At 55.1% G+C, this 13,906-nt stretch overlaps 1 long non-coding RNA gene across 1 annotated transcript; it reads right to left on the bottom strand.

Moving 5' to 3' along the window:
- Positions 1-2,784: 2,784 nt before the first annotated feature.
- On the bottom strand, positions 2,785-4,325 carry LOC136793365 (uncharacterized). The gene is made up of 3 exons (XR_010838565.1): positions 4,259-4,325; positions 3,887-4,004; positions 2,785-3,749 (listed from the first exon to the last, which is right to left on the bottom strand). It is a non-coding gene; the product is annotated as an uncharacterized lncRNA (long non-coding RNA).
- Positions 4,326-13,906: the final 9,581 nt, after the last annotated feature.

The following is a 13,906-nucleotide window of genomic DNA, read 5'->3' as shown; positions in this document are numbered from 1 at the left end:
GTGAGGCTGAGGATCGAGGTCGGGGTACGGACACGTGTGGGGGGGCGTGTGAGGCGTAGGGCGCGGCATGCCGTGAGGCTAGGCCTCAGGCTTCAGGCCTGGCGACCCGGCGAAGGGCCGGAGCTAGGGTTAGGGTTAGGCCCCCGGTGAGGCTGAGGCTCGAGGTCGGGGTACGGACACGTGTGGGGGGGCGTGTGCGGCGTAGGGCGCGGCATGCCGTGAGGCTAGGCCTCAGGCTTCAGGCCTGGCGGCCCGGCGAAGGGCCGGAGCTAGGGTTAGGGTTAGGCCCCCGGTGAGGCTGAGGCTCGAGGTCGGGGTGCGGACACATGGGGGGGGCGTGTGCGGCGTAGGGCGCGGCATGCCGTGAGGCTAGGCCTCAGGCTTCAGGCCTGGAGGCCCGGCGAAGGGCCGGAGCTAGGGTTAGGGTTAGGCCCCCGGTGAGGCTGAGGCTCGAGGTCGGGGTACGGACACGTGTGGGGGGGCGTGTGCGGCGTAGGGCGCGGCATGCCGTGAGGCTAGGCCTCAGGCTTCAGGCCTGGCGGCCCGGCGAAGGGCCGGAGCTAGGGTTAGGGTTAGGCCCCCCGTGAGGCTGAGGCTCGAGGTCGGGGTACGGACACGTGTGGGGGGGCGTGTGCGGCGTAGGGCGCGGCATGCCGTGAGGCTAGGCCTCAGGCTTCAGGCCTGGCGGCCCGGCGAAGGGCCGGAGCTAGGGTTAGGGTTAGGCCCCCCGTGAGGCTGAGGCTCGAGGTCGGGGTACGGACACGTGTGGGGGGGCGTGTGCGGCGTAGGGCGCGGCATGCCGTGAGGCTAGGCCTCAGGCTTCAGGCCTGGCGGCCCGGCGAAGGGTCGGTTCTAGGGTTATGGTTAGGCCCCCCGTGAGGCTGAGGCTCGAGGTCCGGGTTCGGACACGTGTGGGGGGGCGTGTGCGGCGTAGGGCGCGGCATGCCGTGAGGCTAGGCCTCAGGCTTCAGGCCCGGCGACCCGGCGAAGCGCCGGAGCTAGGGTTAGGGTTACGCCCCCGGTGAGGCTGAGGCTCGAGGTCGGGGTACGGACACGTGTGGGGGGGCGTGTGCGGCGTAGGGCGCGGCATGCCGTGAGGCTAGGCCTCAGGCTTCAGGCCTGGCGGCCCGGCGAAGGGCCGGAGCTAGGGTTAGGGTTAGGCCCCCGGTGAGGCTGAGGCTCGAGTTCGGGGTACGGACACGTGTGGGGGGTGTCCCCTGAATTGGCAGGCGCAGTCTTAACCACTGCATCACCAGGGAAGTCCCAGAATCGCCGTCTCCCTTTTAATACACCTTAAGCCCAAAGAATCCATGGAAGATTGTTACAGATAATAAGAGAATAAAATATTGTAAGGACTATAACAGAAGCATATAGTACACTGTTCATATAGACACATCCCAAGCAGTTACAAAGTATATTATAAAGAAGGCTGCAATTTTCAAAGAATAACATAAATTATACCCACAAACTCCCAATATTTCCTGAATCGTTGCAATCTGAAACCCTATTGTAGGAAGCAGAACACTCCAGGAGACATTCTACAAATGAAGGCCTCTAAACCCTGTGGGTGGATAAGGAATTCTGGAAGGAAGTTATCCTCACCCAAGGAAAGCAGGTTCCTATACTTTTCTCACATCACATCCCTGTACAACTCCCATTGATCTTGGTCCAGGCATTCCCAGTCCTCTTGAGATAAATCTATGGGCACATCCTGGAATGTCAGCAGTCCCTGAAATTAAAAGTACACATGCCATGTGGCCACGGGAAGAGTTCATAATATGACCCAAGAAGAAAAGAGCAAATTAAGAGAACTGGTTTTAATTTAGAAGAGTGTCTTCAATCATCCACTAATATATATATATATATATATATTTTTTTTTTTTTTTTTTTTTTTTTACAAAGTAACTTTCTCTATTTCTAACTACAAAAAAAGAGTATGGCATGTGATCCACAAAACCAGTATAGAGACTATACTTATCTGGAAAAGAAATAATAAAATGATGGTTTCAACACAGGCATATGCATTTTTGAGTGTTTTATTTATATCAAACTGGATAAGATGTGTGTATTTCTCAGACAGAAAAGACATGTCGAGGTAGAAATGTACCTTACAACTATTCATGGGTCCACAGGTACACTGGAGAGACTGTAAAATTGCAGATTGTGATTCAGTAGGTCCGGTGGGCCTGAGTTCTATTTTTTTAACAAGCTCATTTTTAACTAGTGATGCCACAGTCTCTGATTCATTAACGACAATTGTGAATAGCAGAGAGACAATTAGAAAGGTGAAAATTCGTATTTAGAGGCTTCCCTGGTGGCGCAGTGGTTGAGAGTCCGCCTGCCGATGCAGGGGACACGGGTTCGTGCCCCGGTCCAGGAGGATCCCGCATGTCGCGGAGTGGCTGGGCCCCTGAGCCATGGCCGCTGAGCCTGCGCATCCGGAGCCTGTGCTCCGCAATGGCAGAGGCCACAGCAGTGAGAGGCCTGCGTATCGCAAAAAATAAATAAGTAAATAAATAAAATCGTATTTAATTTTGAACTTCAAGTGTGTTATGGATTTCACACGTTTAATAGGATAGTAAGCACAGCAGCAACCACCATTTGTGAACATTCACTGTAGACCGTGTGTATCTTTCTGACTTTTTGTGTGGGATTCCAGGAAAAAGGCCTGCGCTGCGGCCACAGTGGGCGGGGCCCTCAGGCCGGGCCGCCCCTCCAGGACCCCCGACGGGGCCCTGAGCTGCTGGCGGCTCCTCCCCCGGCGCCCCGCCCCCTCCCAGGATGCCTCGGGGCAGAACGGCCCCACCCACTGCGCCCAGAACGGAGCCCGCGTTTCCTCAGAGCTGGAGCTCCCGGCTCGGGGTCTCTTCCCTCCGCCGTCACGGAGCTGCCCTGGCGCCCGAGGGGAGGGTGGCCTCACTGACGCTGCCGGCTGCGGAGGGGCCCCGGCGGCCGAAGCCGCGACAGTCGTGGGGACGGCGGGCCGGGTAAGTGGGTCCGGTGCCGGGCGGCCGCGCAAGAGCAGCTTCTGAGGGGAAGGGCTTCGCGGCCACCCGCCGCTGCTGTGCAGAACGAGCGGCCTCGGGGTCTGGTCCCGGGGAACTTCGGCCCCTCCTCTCGGCCCTGCCCTCGGCCTGGCTCGCGGGGCCCGGGGGGGCGTGGGGAGAGGGCGGCCTGAGCGTCCTGAGGGGACACGGGGCGAGGGAGGCGCAGGGTCCGGCCGCAGCGTCAGCGACCCTCCTCCCGACGGCGGGGAAAGCGGCGAAAGTTCCTCCCGAGGCTCCCAGGCCTCTTGTTCAGCCGAGGCCCTGTGCGCCCCTTCCTCCCTGAGCTAAAGCACCGGGGGGAGGGGACAGGGCGGGGGGCTGGCGCAGGTGATGGGGGACGTGAAAAGGTGATTGTCAGCTAAGGAGAACCTGCTCTCCAAGGTGAGGAATGCAGCGCTTTCCTTTGTATGCGAAGATGCCGGAGTCAGGCTCACGAATTCCTTCCTTTGATATGCACCTCCGCTCTCTGGGGCCTGCATTCTGTATTTACATATCCTGAATTCCCCTCACACTGGAGGGCTGCAGGTGCTGATGGCTGTGACATCCTTTGTTTACTGAGATGGCAAGAAATATTCCGTTTCTCACAGGCTTGAGGGGCAGACAGTGAAGAAGCGTCGGAGAGTCTCACTCAGCATCATCACCCCAGGAGCAGACCAGGAAGCTGAGGCTCCAAGAAGCCAAATAATCCAGCCGGAAGCACGGCTGTGGGACCACGGAGTAGGGTCTGCACCCATCGCCCACCCAGGGGGACTGCCCACTCCCCGCAGCTTCCACGCCTGTTCCCTTCACCCCCTCCCGGGGCCAGCTCACAGGGCCGCCTCCTGGGGGCACTCACTCACCTTCTTCTAACAGGATCCGTCTCACTGTCCTGTTCTGGGATCATCCGGAAGGCTTGTCACTCTGAAGCAGGTTCAGCCTCACGTCACCAGGGTAGCTTTCCTGGATCACACTCACCACCTGCACGTCCACCCTCAGCTCAGACCCGGAAAGGCCCCTCGGCCCCGAGCCCCATGGCTCTGCCTGGGCTGCCACCCCCTCCTGCCTGGTCCGTCCCTCTCGTGTCCCCTGCAGGGTCACCAGGAGCTCCCACCTGCCCCAGGCAGGCTGTCTGCTCTGTCCTGAGGAGGCCTCCGTGGTGTCAGGTGGAAGGCACAAGAGGTACCTGTGGGGTCTCCCTCACGCAGCACAGTGGCCAGCACCCACCTACTGACCTCATCACTCGGGATGGACGGGGGTTCAGGGGGTCCGTGGCATCTCCTGGTTCTCATTTCATCCCAGCGCTGCCCACAGGGAAGTTGCTAAGCAACTCTGTGCCGGCTGCACAGAGAGGACGCTCATACACACACACCCCTCCCAGCACACGGGGCTCTCGTGGCCAGGCCCCTCCCAGGATATGGTGCTCACCTGAGCAGGTACCCAGCAGCCCCCGGGGCTCTCGTGGTCAGGCCCCTCCCAGGATATGGAGCTCACCTGGGCAGGTACCCAGCAGCCTCCGGGGCTCTCGTGGTCAGGCCCCTCCCAGGGTATGGAAGTCACCTGGGCAGGCACCCAGAAAGGCTGGGCACACAGGAACCGTGCAAGTAGCCCTCATTGCAGAGCACCCCCAGCCCACCTGTTGGTCAGAGCTGACACAAAGCACCTCAGAGCAGGACCTGAACTAACAAACAGCAGCTCTGACAGGTCTGCTTGGGCTTCACTCTGTGTGGCCTCCTTCCACTGGGTTTTCCAGAGGCTTCCACTGCAGCTGAGGCACCAGGCCTCTGTCTCCACCCACCACCCCTCCTCTCCCTTACTCCTGGCTTCTTCTCATTAGGAGAGGGTCTTCTTGAAGTTGTCTCCCACTCATGAACCAGACAAAATGTTGAGAAAACAAGCAGAGTTGCAGCCCCGTGTCTATCCTGACCCTCAGGAAACCACACCTGTTCCTTGGACCTGGCCAGTTCAGCAAGGCCCATTTTCTGCAACTCTGAGCCCCTGATGGGTGAGGATTGGCTGACCTGGGCAGCCTGATCGGGCCGGCCAGCCCTCCCCAGGTGTGCCTGGGCTGAGGTCAATATAAACACCGCTCCAGACAGCAAGAGCCCCTGCAGCTGTGCCTGACGCCATATTCTCTGCCCCGTCAGCAGTCTCGGGGCTGGGCTGGTGGGAGGGAGTAGGGCTCACGGCTCTGTGCGTGGCCCGGTGCGAGTGGGGCTCTGCTGGACTTTCTGCAGGAGTTGCCAGTTTGCTGCCTGCTAAAGAAGAGGATGTGTCACCCATACCTGCCACTGGAATTTCACACCGGGCAGAGGTGAGGAAGGAAAAAAGCAGTGGGGGCCGGAACAGGAGGGGTACGTCAGGCAGGGAGATGGAAAGTTTCCAGAAGTGCGCCCGGGGTTACGACCATCCTGCCTGGCCTGCAGGCACCAACTCGGCCTGCGTGCTGTCTCTGGTGTGGCTCCACGGCCCTTCCTCTAGGCTTTCAAGTCCTTGCGCACATTCAGGTGTTTTAGCTGGGAAGGGTGGGAACAGTTCAGCAGCAGCTGGCCTGGGAGTCAGCTCACGTTTACTCAGGGACGCCTCGGCCCGGTCCCCCAGCTTTGCAATGAGGACGCGCCTTGCGGAGGGGCTGCTGGCTGCCTGGGAGCTGATTCCCCACCTCTGACCAACTTCAGAATTGTTTACCACTGGAGCAAGTGTCCTGATAGGGTTTTCCTCTGTGTAACTAGTGGGTTCTTAATTAGCAACGTGAAGGGTGACATCAGAAGTCCTGAATCAGGATGGAAATACTTATCCCCAACTTGTACAGGCATAAAAACCTGGGGAGGCCGTGTGCAGCCGGCACCTTTAGGGATGGGCTTCCAGCTGACCCCTCAACATTCTTGTGTCCAGCCACTGCTTTAGGATTTCTGGGGCCCAGTGCTGACCCTAAGGGTTCTGCAATCCAGCCTCTGTTGGCCTTTAATGAGACCTGCACTTCCAGGATCCTACAGAGCAGGGTCTGTGTGACCGTTCTGTGGCTTCTGTAACAAATGACCACAAGCTGGGTGGTTTAAAACAACAGGAATTCATCCTCCCGCAGTCCTGGAGACCAGACATTTGAGATCAAGGTGTCTGCAGGACGGAAGTCTCTCCAAAGACTCCAGGATAGGGTTCTTCCTGCCTTTTCCAGCTTCTAGGGGCTCCAGGCATCCCCAGGCTTGAGGCTGCATCTCTCCCATCTCTGCCTTTGTCGTAATATGGCTTCTCCTCTGTGTCTGAGTCTCTCCTGTTTTGTCTCTCCTAAGGACTCTCTCAATTGGATTGAGGGCCACCCTAACCCAAGATGACCTCACCTCGAGATCCTTAACTACATATACAAAGACGCTTTTCCCAGATATGGTCCTGTTCCTGTGTTCTGGGGGGCACATCTTTGGGGTCCAGCATTCAACCCATTACCTGTGTATAAAATAACCCTCATTTTAGGAGATTACCAAGGTCCCGTATAGACTGGCACAGACAGTAGCCATGTGGGTGGGGTTCTGGGGAGAATGAGGACCCTGGAATCACCTGGAAAGGATGAAGTCCTGGCTGCATTAGGGGAGCTCTTCCACCACGGGGCCCGTGGAAACAGCCACTCCACTCTGTCCGTGGAAAGGGACCCAGTGCCGAGTCCAGAAATGGTGATATTGCAAAGCTGGCTCTTCTGGGATGTCATCATCAGTAGCATCATGTAACCAGTAACTACGGGCTTGGAGGAGTCACCCTCTGGCACGTGATGACAGCACTGTCACTTTAGGCTCATCAAGCCTAGAATAGGAATGTTTGAAGGAGAAGAGTTTGGGAGATTGCGAAGCTTGGTTGTTAAGGAAACTGAGCAGGTTTGTCAAGGTTGTCAAGGAAACTTCTCGCTTAAACTGAAGGCAGGGCTGTGAGAGCTGAAATCCAGGGATCTTCTAAAGGGGCTGCTCTGAAGTACCATCACCTGAGAGGTGGTCTCAGCGTGAGCTGGGGTTTGAGGAAAATGTGATGAGATGAAGTCTGACTTTCTGTGACAGCTGGGGAGGGGTTTGTAAAGCACCTTGGCTTTTAAGGCAGAAGTTTGTTGCTGGAACATAGTGTCTCCCAAAACTGGGCTGAAGCTCAAGATGTCTCTGTCCCCTTCCTGTGAGAGTCCAGGGCAGGTGGGTGTCAGTTCCCAGGCTCTGCCCCCACTTTGTTTCTCCTCCCTGCTTCCAGGTGAGTGTTTCAACCAGCGGGGTGGGGTGACCACAGGGACATCGTGCCCTCCGTCCTAGGATGCAGGCTGGCCAAGGCCCTCACCACCTCCACCCCTTCCCCTTGGTAACAGGAGACACTGCGCCCCAGCTGTAAGGGGTGGGAAGGCTGGGAGGTGCAGGGCAGCTGTGCACAGGAAAAAGGGAAATGGGCTCTGATGGGCAGCTGTGCGGCTCTGTTGTGAGGGTCGCCCAGACACTAGCGCACAGATTCTGGGTTCTGTGAAGCTTCGATGCTCTGTGGTTCTGGAAATCCTATAGGAGATGGTCCACAGCAGGTGAAGCTAATGCTCGCAGTGGAGGTGGTGAAGCCAAAGGTCTGCAGTTCAGACTAAAGGTGCCGATGTACACGCGGGACAAAACCATCTCGCGTGAATGGACTTCAGGCACGTTTAACATGAATGCAGTCGTGTTAATGCCTAGCATCTTCTATCTTGTGCCTCCTCAGGGACCCCCTCCTCAGCGCCTGGGGCTCCTGTAACTCACGTACAGGGGGATGGAGCGTGGGCTCTGTCCAGTCTGAGCCCTGAGTTACCCTGTGAGTCTGCTCGGGACCGCCGTAACAATACCACAGACTGCGCATCTTGAATAACAGGCCTGTCTCCCAGTCCTGGATGCCGTCGGAGATCAAGGTGTCTGCACGCTGGCTTCTCCTGAGGCCTCTCTCCTTGGTGCTTAGACAGCCATCTTCTCCCCAGGTCCTCACATGGTCTCCCCCTGTGCCTATCTGTGTCCTAATCTCTTCTTGTAGGACATCAATCCTATTGGATTAGGATCCACCCTAGTGACGTCATTTTTACCTTGATCACCTCTTTAAAAATCCCATCTCCAAATACAGACACATCCTGGGGTCCTGGGGGTTAGGGATTCAGCATGTGGATTTGGGGAGACATGACTGAGCCTATACCGTCCTCCTTAGGAAGCAAGTGTGCCTCGGTCCTTCCTTCCCTCAAGTCACACGAGGTGAGCTAATGGCTCAAGGAGAGGCCACTCGTGCAGAGTTTGTGTCCCAGCTGGGGAACCCTTCTCTGCTCTCTTTGATCAGGCAGTGGCAGTGCCAGCCCCCTCCTGAGGTGAGCAGTTCTGGGGTTTCCTGCCGTGTCACCTGGCCCGCTGAGGTGCTCAGTGTCTGGGAACCCAGGAGTCAGCAGCCTAGTGGGGCTGCCGGGGACTCTCAGGGCCTTGGCAGATACCCTAGCGAAAGTGGGGAAACTTTGGGGGATTACAGGAGGGAGAGAGTCACAGTCTCGTTTATGCTTCAGAAAGACCACGTTGGGGTGGGGTGTGAGACGCACCGTGGGGCAGGGAGGTTTGTCAGGCCTGATGGAGGAACCAGGCACAAGACCGGGCTTGGGCCACGGCTGTGGGCGTAGAGGGGAATTAGTGTGGGAACTGGCCACAGGCTGTTGTCGAAATATCGGTTTCCCTGTGCACTGAGGCCAAACAGAAATACGGAGATGGGTTTTGGAGGAAGAGAGAGATGGTTTTATTTTTCTGCCAGGCAGCAGGGAAGGCACAGCCAGCTAGAGCCACAAGAGCTGGGCACCCCTCTTTGAGAATCAGGGAAGATTTTATATGTGGGGCTCCCGTAGTCCGGGGTAGAGGATAAGGATCAAAGTAGTGAAGGTCTTGCATTCCTCCTTTCCTTTGCATTATTTCAAAACAGTCATCGCTGGCATCAGGTCGCCGGTAATTGGGGTCCAGCAGACTGGTAATTGCGTCCGTTTGCCTCTGGTTTATCGGCCGGTGACCTTGTCCCTGAAATGAAAAACTAGGGGGTGATTTGTTGTGAGGGGCGTATAGAATGTAAGTGCGTTACATAATAAGGTTAGGGAGTGAGAAGCAGGGGCTGTAACACACACAGTGAGGGGTGATGGGTGCCGAAGGTAAATCCCATAGTGTCAGGGAGTGAGGTTAGCTTTGTAGAGTACAAATCTAGTTACTACAAATGAATGACAAAGTGAAACAAGGAGTGATGAGCTCTTTCAGCCCAGGTTACGTTTCTTCTCTAGTCTTTTCGCTGTCCCCTTGTTCTCAGGGCAGGGAAACTTCGTTTCTGTTTTTGCTGCAACAAGACTGTGGAGGAGGAGCTGACAGTCACTGGGGCCCGAGGCGAGTGGGAGCCTGGGAGGCCCCAGTGTTACCGAACCGAACGTGGGTCCGCTCGCCCGAGGGCAGCAGAGCCAGTCTACTGACACCGGGGGTGGTGGAGGAAGGTGCAGCCTGAATTGTCAAAGTGCCGATACAAGGAGGCCAGGTGGCCTGTGCTCTAAAACCCCGAGCTCCCTGAAGGATTTCAGCAAAGCAATTTTCAAGGCCAAGTGAAGGAGGGGGGTCGCAGGGTATGTGATCAGCTGGTGCACGATTCTCTGGTTGATGGTGAGGTAACGGGCGGTTAACGTTATAAATTCTTAAGCACCAGGAGCTCCGGGGTTACCTGTTCCTGATCATCAAGTAGTTAATTTCTTCCCCTTGGTGGTGGAGGAAGCATGCATCGGGCACTGTTATCCAGGTACTTCAGAGAGGAGCTACAGCAGAGGGTGTGGGGGAGGGCTCTGTCCTGGGAAGGCCCCGCAGGGTCCTGCTCGGTTACACCTGGTGCCTGGGCTCAGCAACCTGGGAAGGTGGGGCTGCTCCTGGGTGTGGGGAGCTGCAGGATCCCAGTCCTCTGAAACCCTGCTAAGCCCCCAAGGTGAGATGGGTGTGCAGTGACTGGACGGAGGCGTCTGGCCTGGGAGAGGGGTCCGGGCTGGAAATGTCACTGGAATCATGGCAGGGAGGGAGAGGAAAGGCAAAGTGGGGGCAGATGGGTCACAGCAGATTAATGCAGGTGACTGCGGTCCTGTTGGAAGCAACTCAGAGCCAGAAAGGAGTGGCCGTCAGGGGCTCAGCTCCATTCTCTTGTTCCTTTGTAAAACCACTGTGTCAGAGTTTGAGACGCCGCCAGGAGACGTCTGGGCCCAGTGCTGCCATGGCTTCATCAAAGGGCCCAGGGGGAACAGAGAACCACTGCAGGCCCCGCCCATGTCCTCACTGGGAATGAGTCCCATCGGGGCTCCTGGGCTCACAGACTTCAGGGCACCTTTGTCTTCAGGACAGTCTTCCTCCTTCCTCTCACCTGCTGGTCAGAGGTCCAGGAACCCCCAACCTGGCTCCACCCCCAGGGCCTGGATTCAGAGACCCAGGAACCCCCAACCTGGCTCCACCCCCAGGGCCTGGATTCAGAGACCCAGGAACCCCCAACCTGGCTCCACCCAGGGCCTAGATTCTGGGACAGCTTAGGGGTAAGCCAGACCCTCATGCTCCTTTATCTGCTTAGGGGTGAGAATGTCTTAAACGCTGCAGTTGACTGATTACGGAGTGCTGAGTGTTTCCAGCAGGTGTGGGTGGAAAGATGGGGTGTGAAGTTCCTATGTCTGCAGGGTCTTCCCGGCGTGAAGATCTGTGTGTTCCCCCCGGCCAGTCGGCATCCTCCCAGGAAGCCCAGATCCAGGATTACGAGGGCAGAGGCTCTCCCCTTGCGTACCTGTAACTTCGCACTCCCACAGCAAGGAGCCTGGCTCCCACCATCTGCCATTTATCTATGCATTGCTCCTTTCCAGGTTACATGTGCAGAGGTTTCAGAATTGGTAGCTGCTACACCCTGGAAAGAACTTCATAAAACAAAGCCCACTGTTTATATACGGGCCATTTTGCCTTTAGCCTACAGATTCCATTCATTTCCAAAGGTAACTTAAGTCAGCAGCTTTTACCCCATCCCCTACAGTGAGTTGTTTCCATATATTTCTAATACAATTAGATTCTGTCACATGACGTATTCCATCGTGCAACATCCTACACCCTAAATAACTAAATTTGAGTAGATTATGATTGGCCCCTTGGGCTACACACATCTATGGGCTTAGACAAATGCATAGTGACAGGTATCCATCCTAGAGTATCACATGGAACACTTCAAACCCCCCACCCCATGATCTGCTTATCATCTATGTAGCTTTGCCTTTCCCGGGATGTCATCAATGGGGTCATACTGTGTGCAGCCTGCTCAGGCTGGAGTTTTCACTTAGCAGTACACGCTGAAGGTTTATCCATGTCTTTCCATAGGTGGATGGTGCATTCCTTTCTGCTGAGTAGTATTCCACTGCATGTGTATGGGAGGAAAAACAACTTTCCCTCTACTTTTCTAGGTTCTTGGTTGAGGCCCCCCCCCCGCCCCTGTAATAAAAGACAGATTACCAGGAGAAAAGCAGAAGTTTAATAACATGTATACCTTCTGAATAGAGGGGGGATACCACGGAAAACTGAGTCACTCCCCAAACCATCCCCTTCAATACCGTCTTCAGCTAAACACAGAAAAGATGCTGGGGAAGGGGGGAAGGCCAGTTATGGAAGGTTATCATGCAAAGCACAGTAAACAAGGGTATGGCTGTGTGCACATTTAAGTCAGGACTTCCCCATTGAAAAGAGTTACTTAAGATTTAATTATCCTTCTATTTTTGGTGCAAAGAGGGACATACCCTTATAAATGGAGATTTCTCTATTGTAAATGCCCTTCATAAAACGGCAAACTCAGCTTTCTGAGATTTTTTTAAAAACAAATTTATTATTTTATTTTTGGCTTCATTGGGTCTTCGTTGCCGCATGTAGGCTTTTCTCTGGGTGTGGCGAGCAGGGGCTACTCTTCATTGCGGCCCGCGGGCACCACATTGTGGTGGATTTTCCTGTCGTGGAGCACAGGCTCTAGGCGTGCAGGCTTCAGTAGTTGTTGTGGCACACGGCCTCAGTAGTTGTGGCTCGCGGGCTCTAGAGCGCAGGCTCAGTAGTTGTGGCGCACAGGCTTAGTTGTTCTGCGGCATGTGGGATATTCCCGGACCGGGGCTCGAACCTGTGTCCCCTGAATCGGCAGGTGGACTCTTATCCACTGAGCCACCAGGGAAGCCCTATTTTTTTAAAGCAGACCAATAACCCTTATGCCAGAGAGACATATTTTGGGGTGGCATATTCTACTCGCCTTGACATGGATGTACCCCAATTTGCTTATGCATTCATCTTTTGAAGGATATCCTGATTTCAAGTTTTTAGCCATTATGGAAGTGCTGCTGTGCATAACTGCATCCTTGTTTGCATTTGGACATAGATTTTCAAAGCAGTTGCCTAAATACTGGAAGTATGATTGTTGGATCCCAACGTGAGACTTGTTTAGCTTTGGAAAAAACTGCCAAATTGTCTTACAAAGTGGCTGCACAGGCATCCCCCCAGCTATGAGGGAGAGTTCCTTCTGTTCCTCACCCTCTAGCAATTGGTATTGTCATATTTTTGGAGCTTAGCAGTCCCAATTGGTGTGCTATGGTGTCTCATGATTTTAATTTGTAGTTCCTTAATGGTATATAATGTTGAGCTTGTTTCTGTACGACTTTTACTATCTGTATCTTTTTTCGCCGGATGTCTGTTCAGATCACGCTGTTCATGTTCATGCTGGGAGGAGCCCTGTCTCCTCGGGACCTGCTGGGGCTTTGGCTTCAGGAACACGCGGGGCTGAGTCCACGCTGATGGCCTGGCTTCGGTACAACCCGGGGTCAAGTCCACACTAACGGAAGCCGGGTCTCCTCAGGACCCGCTGGGGCTTCAGCTCTGGGACACTGGAGGGTCCAGTTCATGCTGAGAGGAGCCTGGTCTCCTCGGGACCTGCCGGGAGGTGATGCCGCTGAGGGAGAAGGTGAGGAAAAGTGGGGGGAAGGTTCCTGTGCGTGGCTGACCGCTGCGGGTGTCTGTCTTCAGAGGACCCGGGAGAGGAAGGGCTTGATGTGGCAAACTGGGTGTTTGGCCCCTTTTGTGTGGGGTGTAGACAGAGTTCAGTGTTGTTCTTTGGCGAGTGGCGCCTGGTTTTCCCAGCACCGTTTATTGAGGGACCTGTCCTTTCCCCGGCGTACGTTCTGGGCTTCTTTCTTGTGAATTAACTGATCGCATAGCTGTAGGTTGACTCCTGGGCTCTCTGCTCTGTTCCTCTGGCCCGTGTGCCTGTTTCTGTGCCAATGCCACACTTCGCTGAGACTGTAGCTTCGTAACGAAGTGTGAAGTCTGGGAGCGAGATGCCTCCGGCTCGTTCTCCTGCCTCAGGGTCGCTCTGGCTCTTCTGGGTCCTTCGTGGCTCCACACACAACTTAAGATTGTTTGTTCTGTTTCTATGGAAAATGTCATTGGACTTTGGGTAGGGATTGCATTGAATGTGTACATTAATTTGGCTAGGATGCATATTTTTTAATTTAAAAAAATTGGGGGCCACACCATGTGGCATGCAGGATGCGGGATCTTAGTTCCCCAACCAGGGATGGAACCCGCGGCCCCTGCAGCGGGAGTGCAGGGTCCCGACCCCTGGGCGGCCAGGGAAGTCCCACCTTAGAATGCATATCTTCACAGTATTCTGTTTACTCATGAGCACGGGGTACCTTTCCATTTATTTTTGTCTGTTCAGTTTCCTTTATCAGTGTCTTCCAGTTTTCAGTGTGCAGGTCCTTCACGTCCTTGGTTCAATCTACTCCTCGTTATCTTTTTGGATGCAGTTGTAAGTGAGATTTTTAAAAAATTCTTTTTCTGATGGTTCCTTATCAGCGTATAGAATCGCAA

The sequence above is a fragment of the Kogia breviceps genome, chromosome X (genome assembly GCF_026419965.1).
Source record: "Kogia breviceps isolate mKogBre1 chromosome X, mKogBre1 haplotype 1, whole genome shotgun sequence".
In the NCBI taxonomy this organism is placed as follows: domain Eukaryota; kingdom Metazoa; phylum Chordata; class Mammalia; order Artiodactyla; family Physeteridae; genus Kogia; species Kogia breviceps.
The sequence above is the reverse complement of the archived record's forward strand: the minus strand, read 5'-3'. Positions and strand labels throughout refer to the sequence as shown.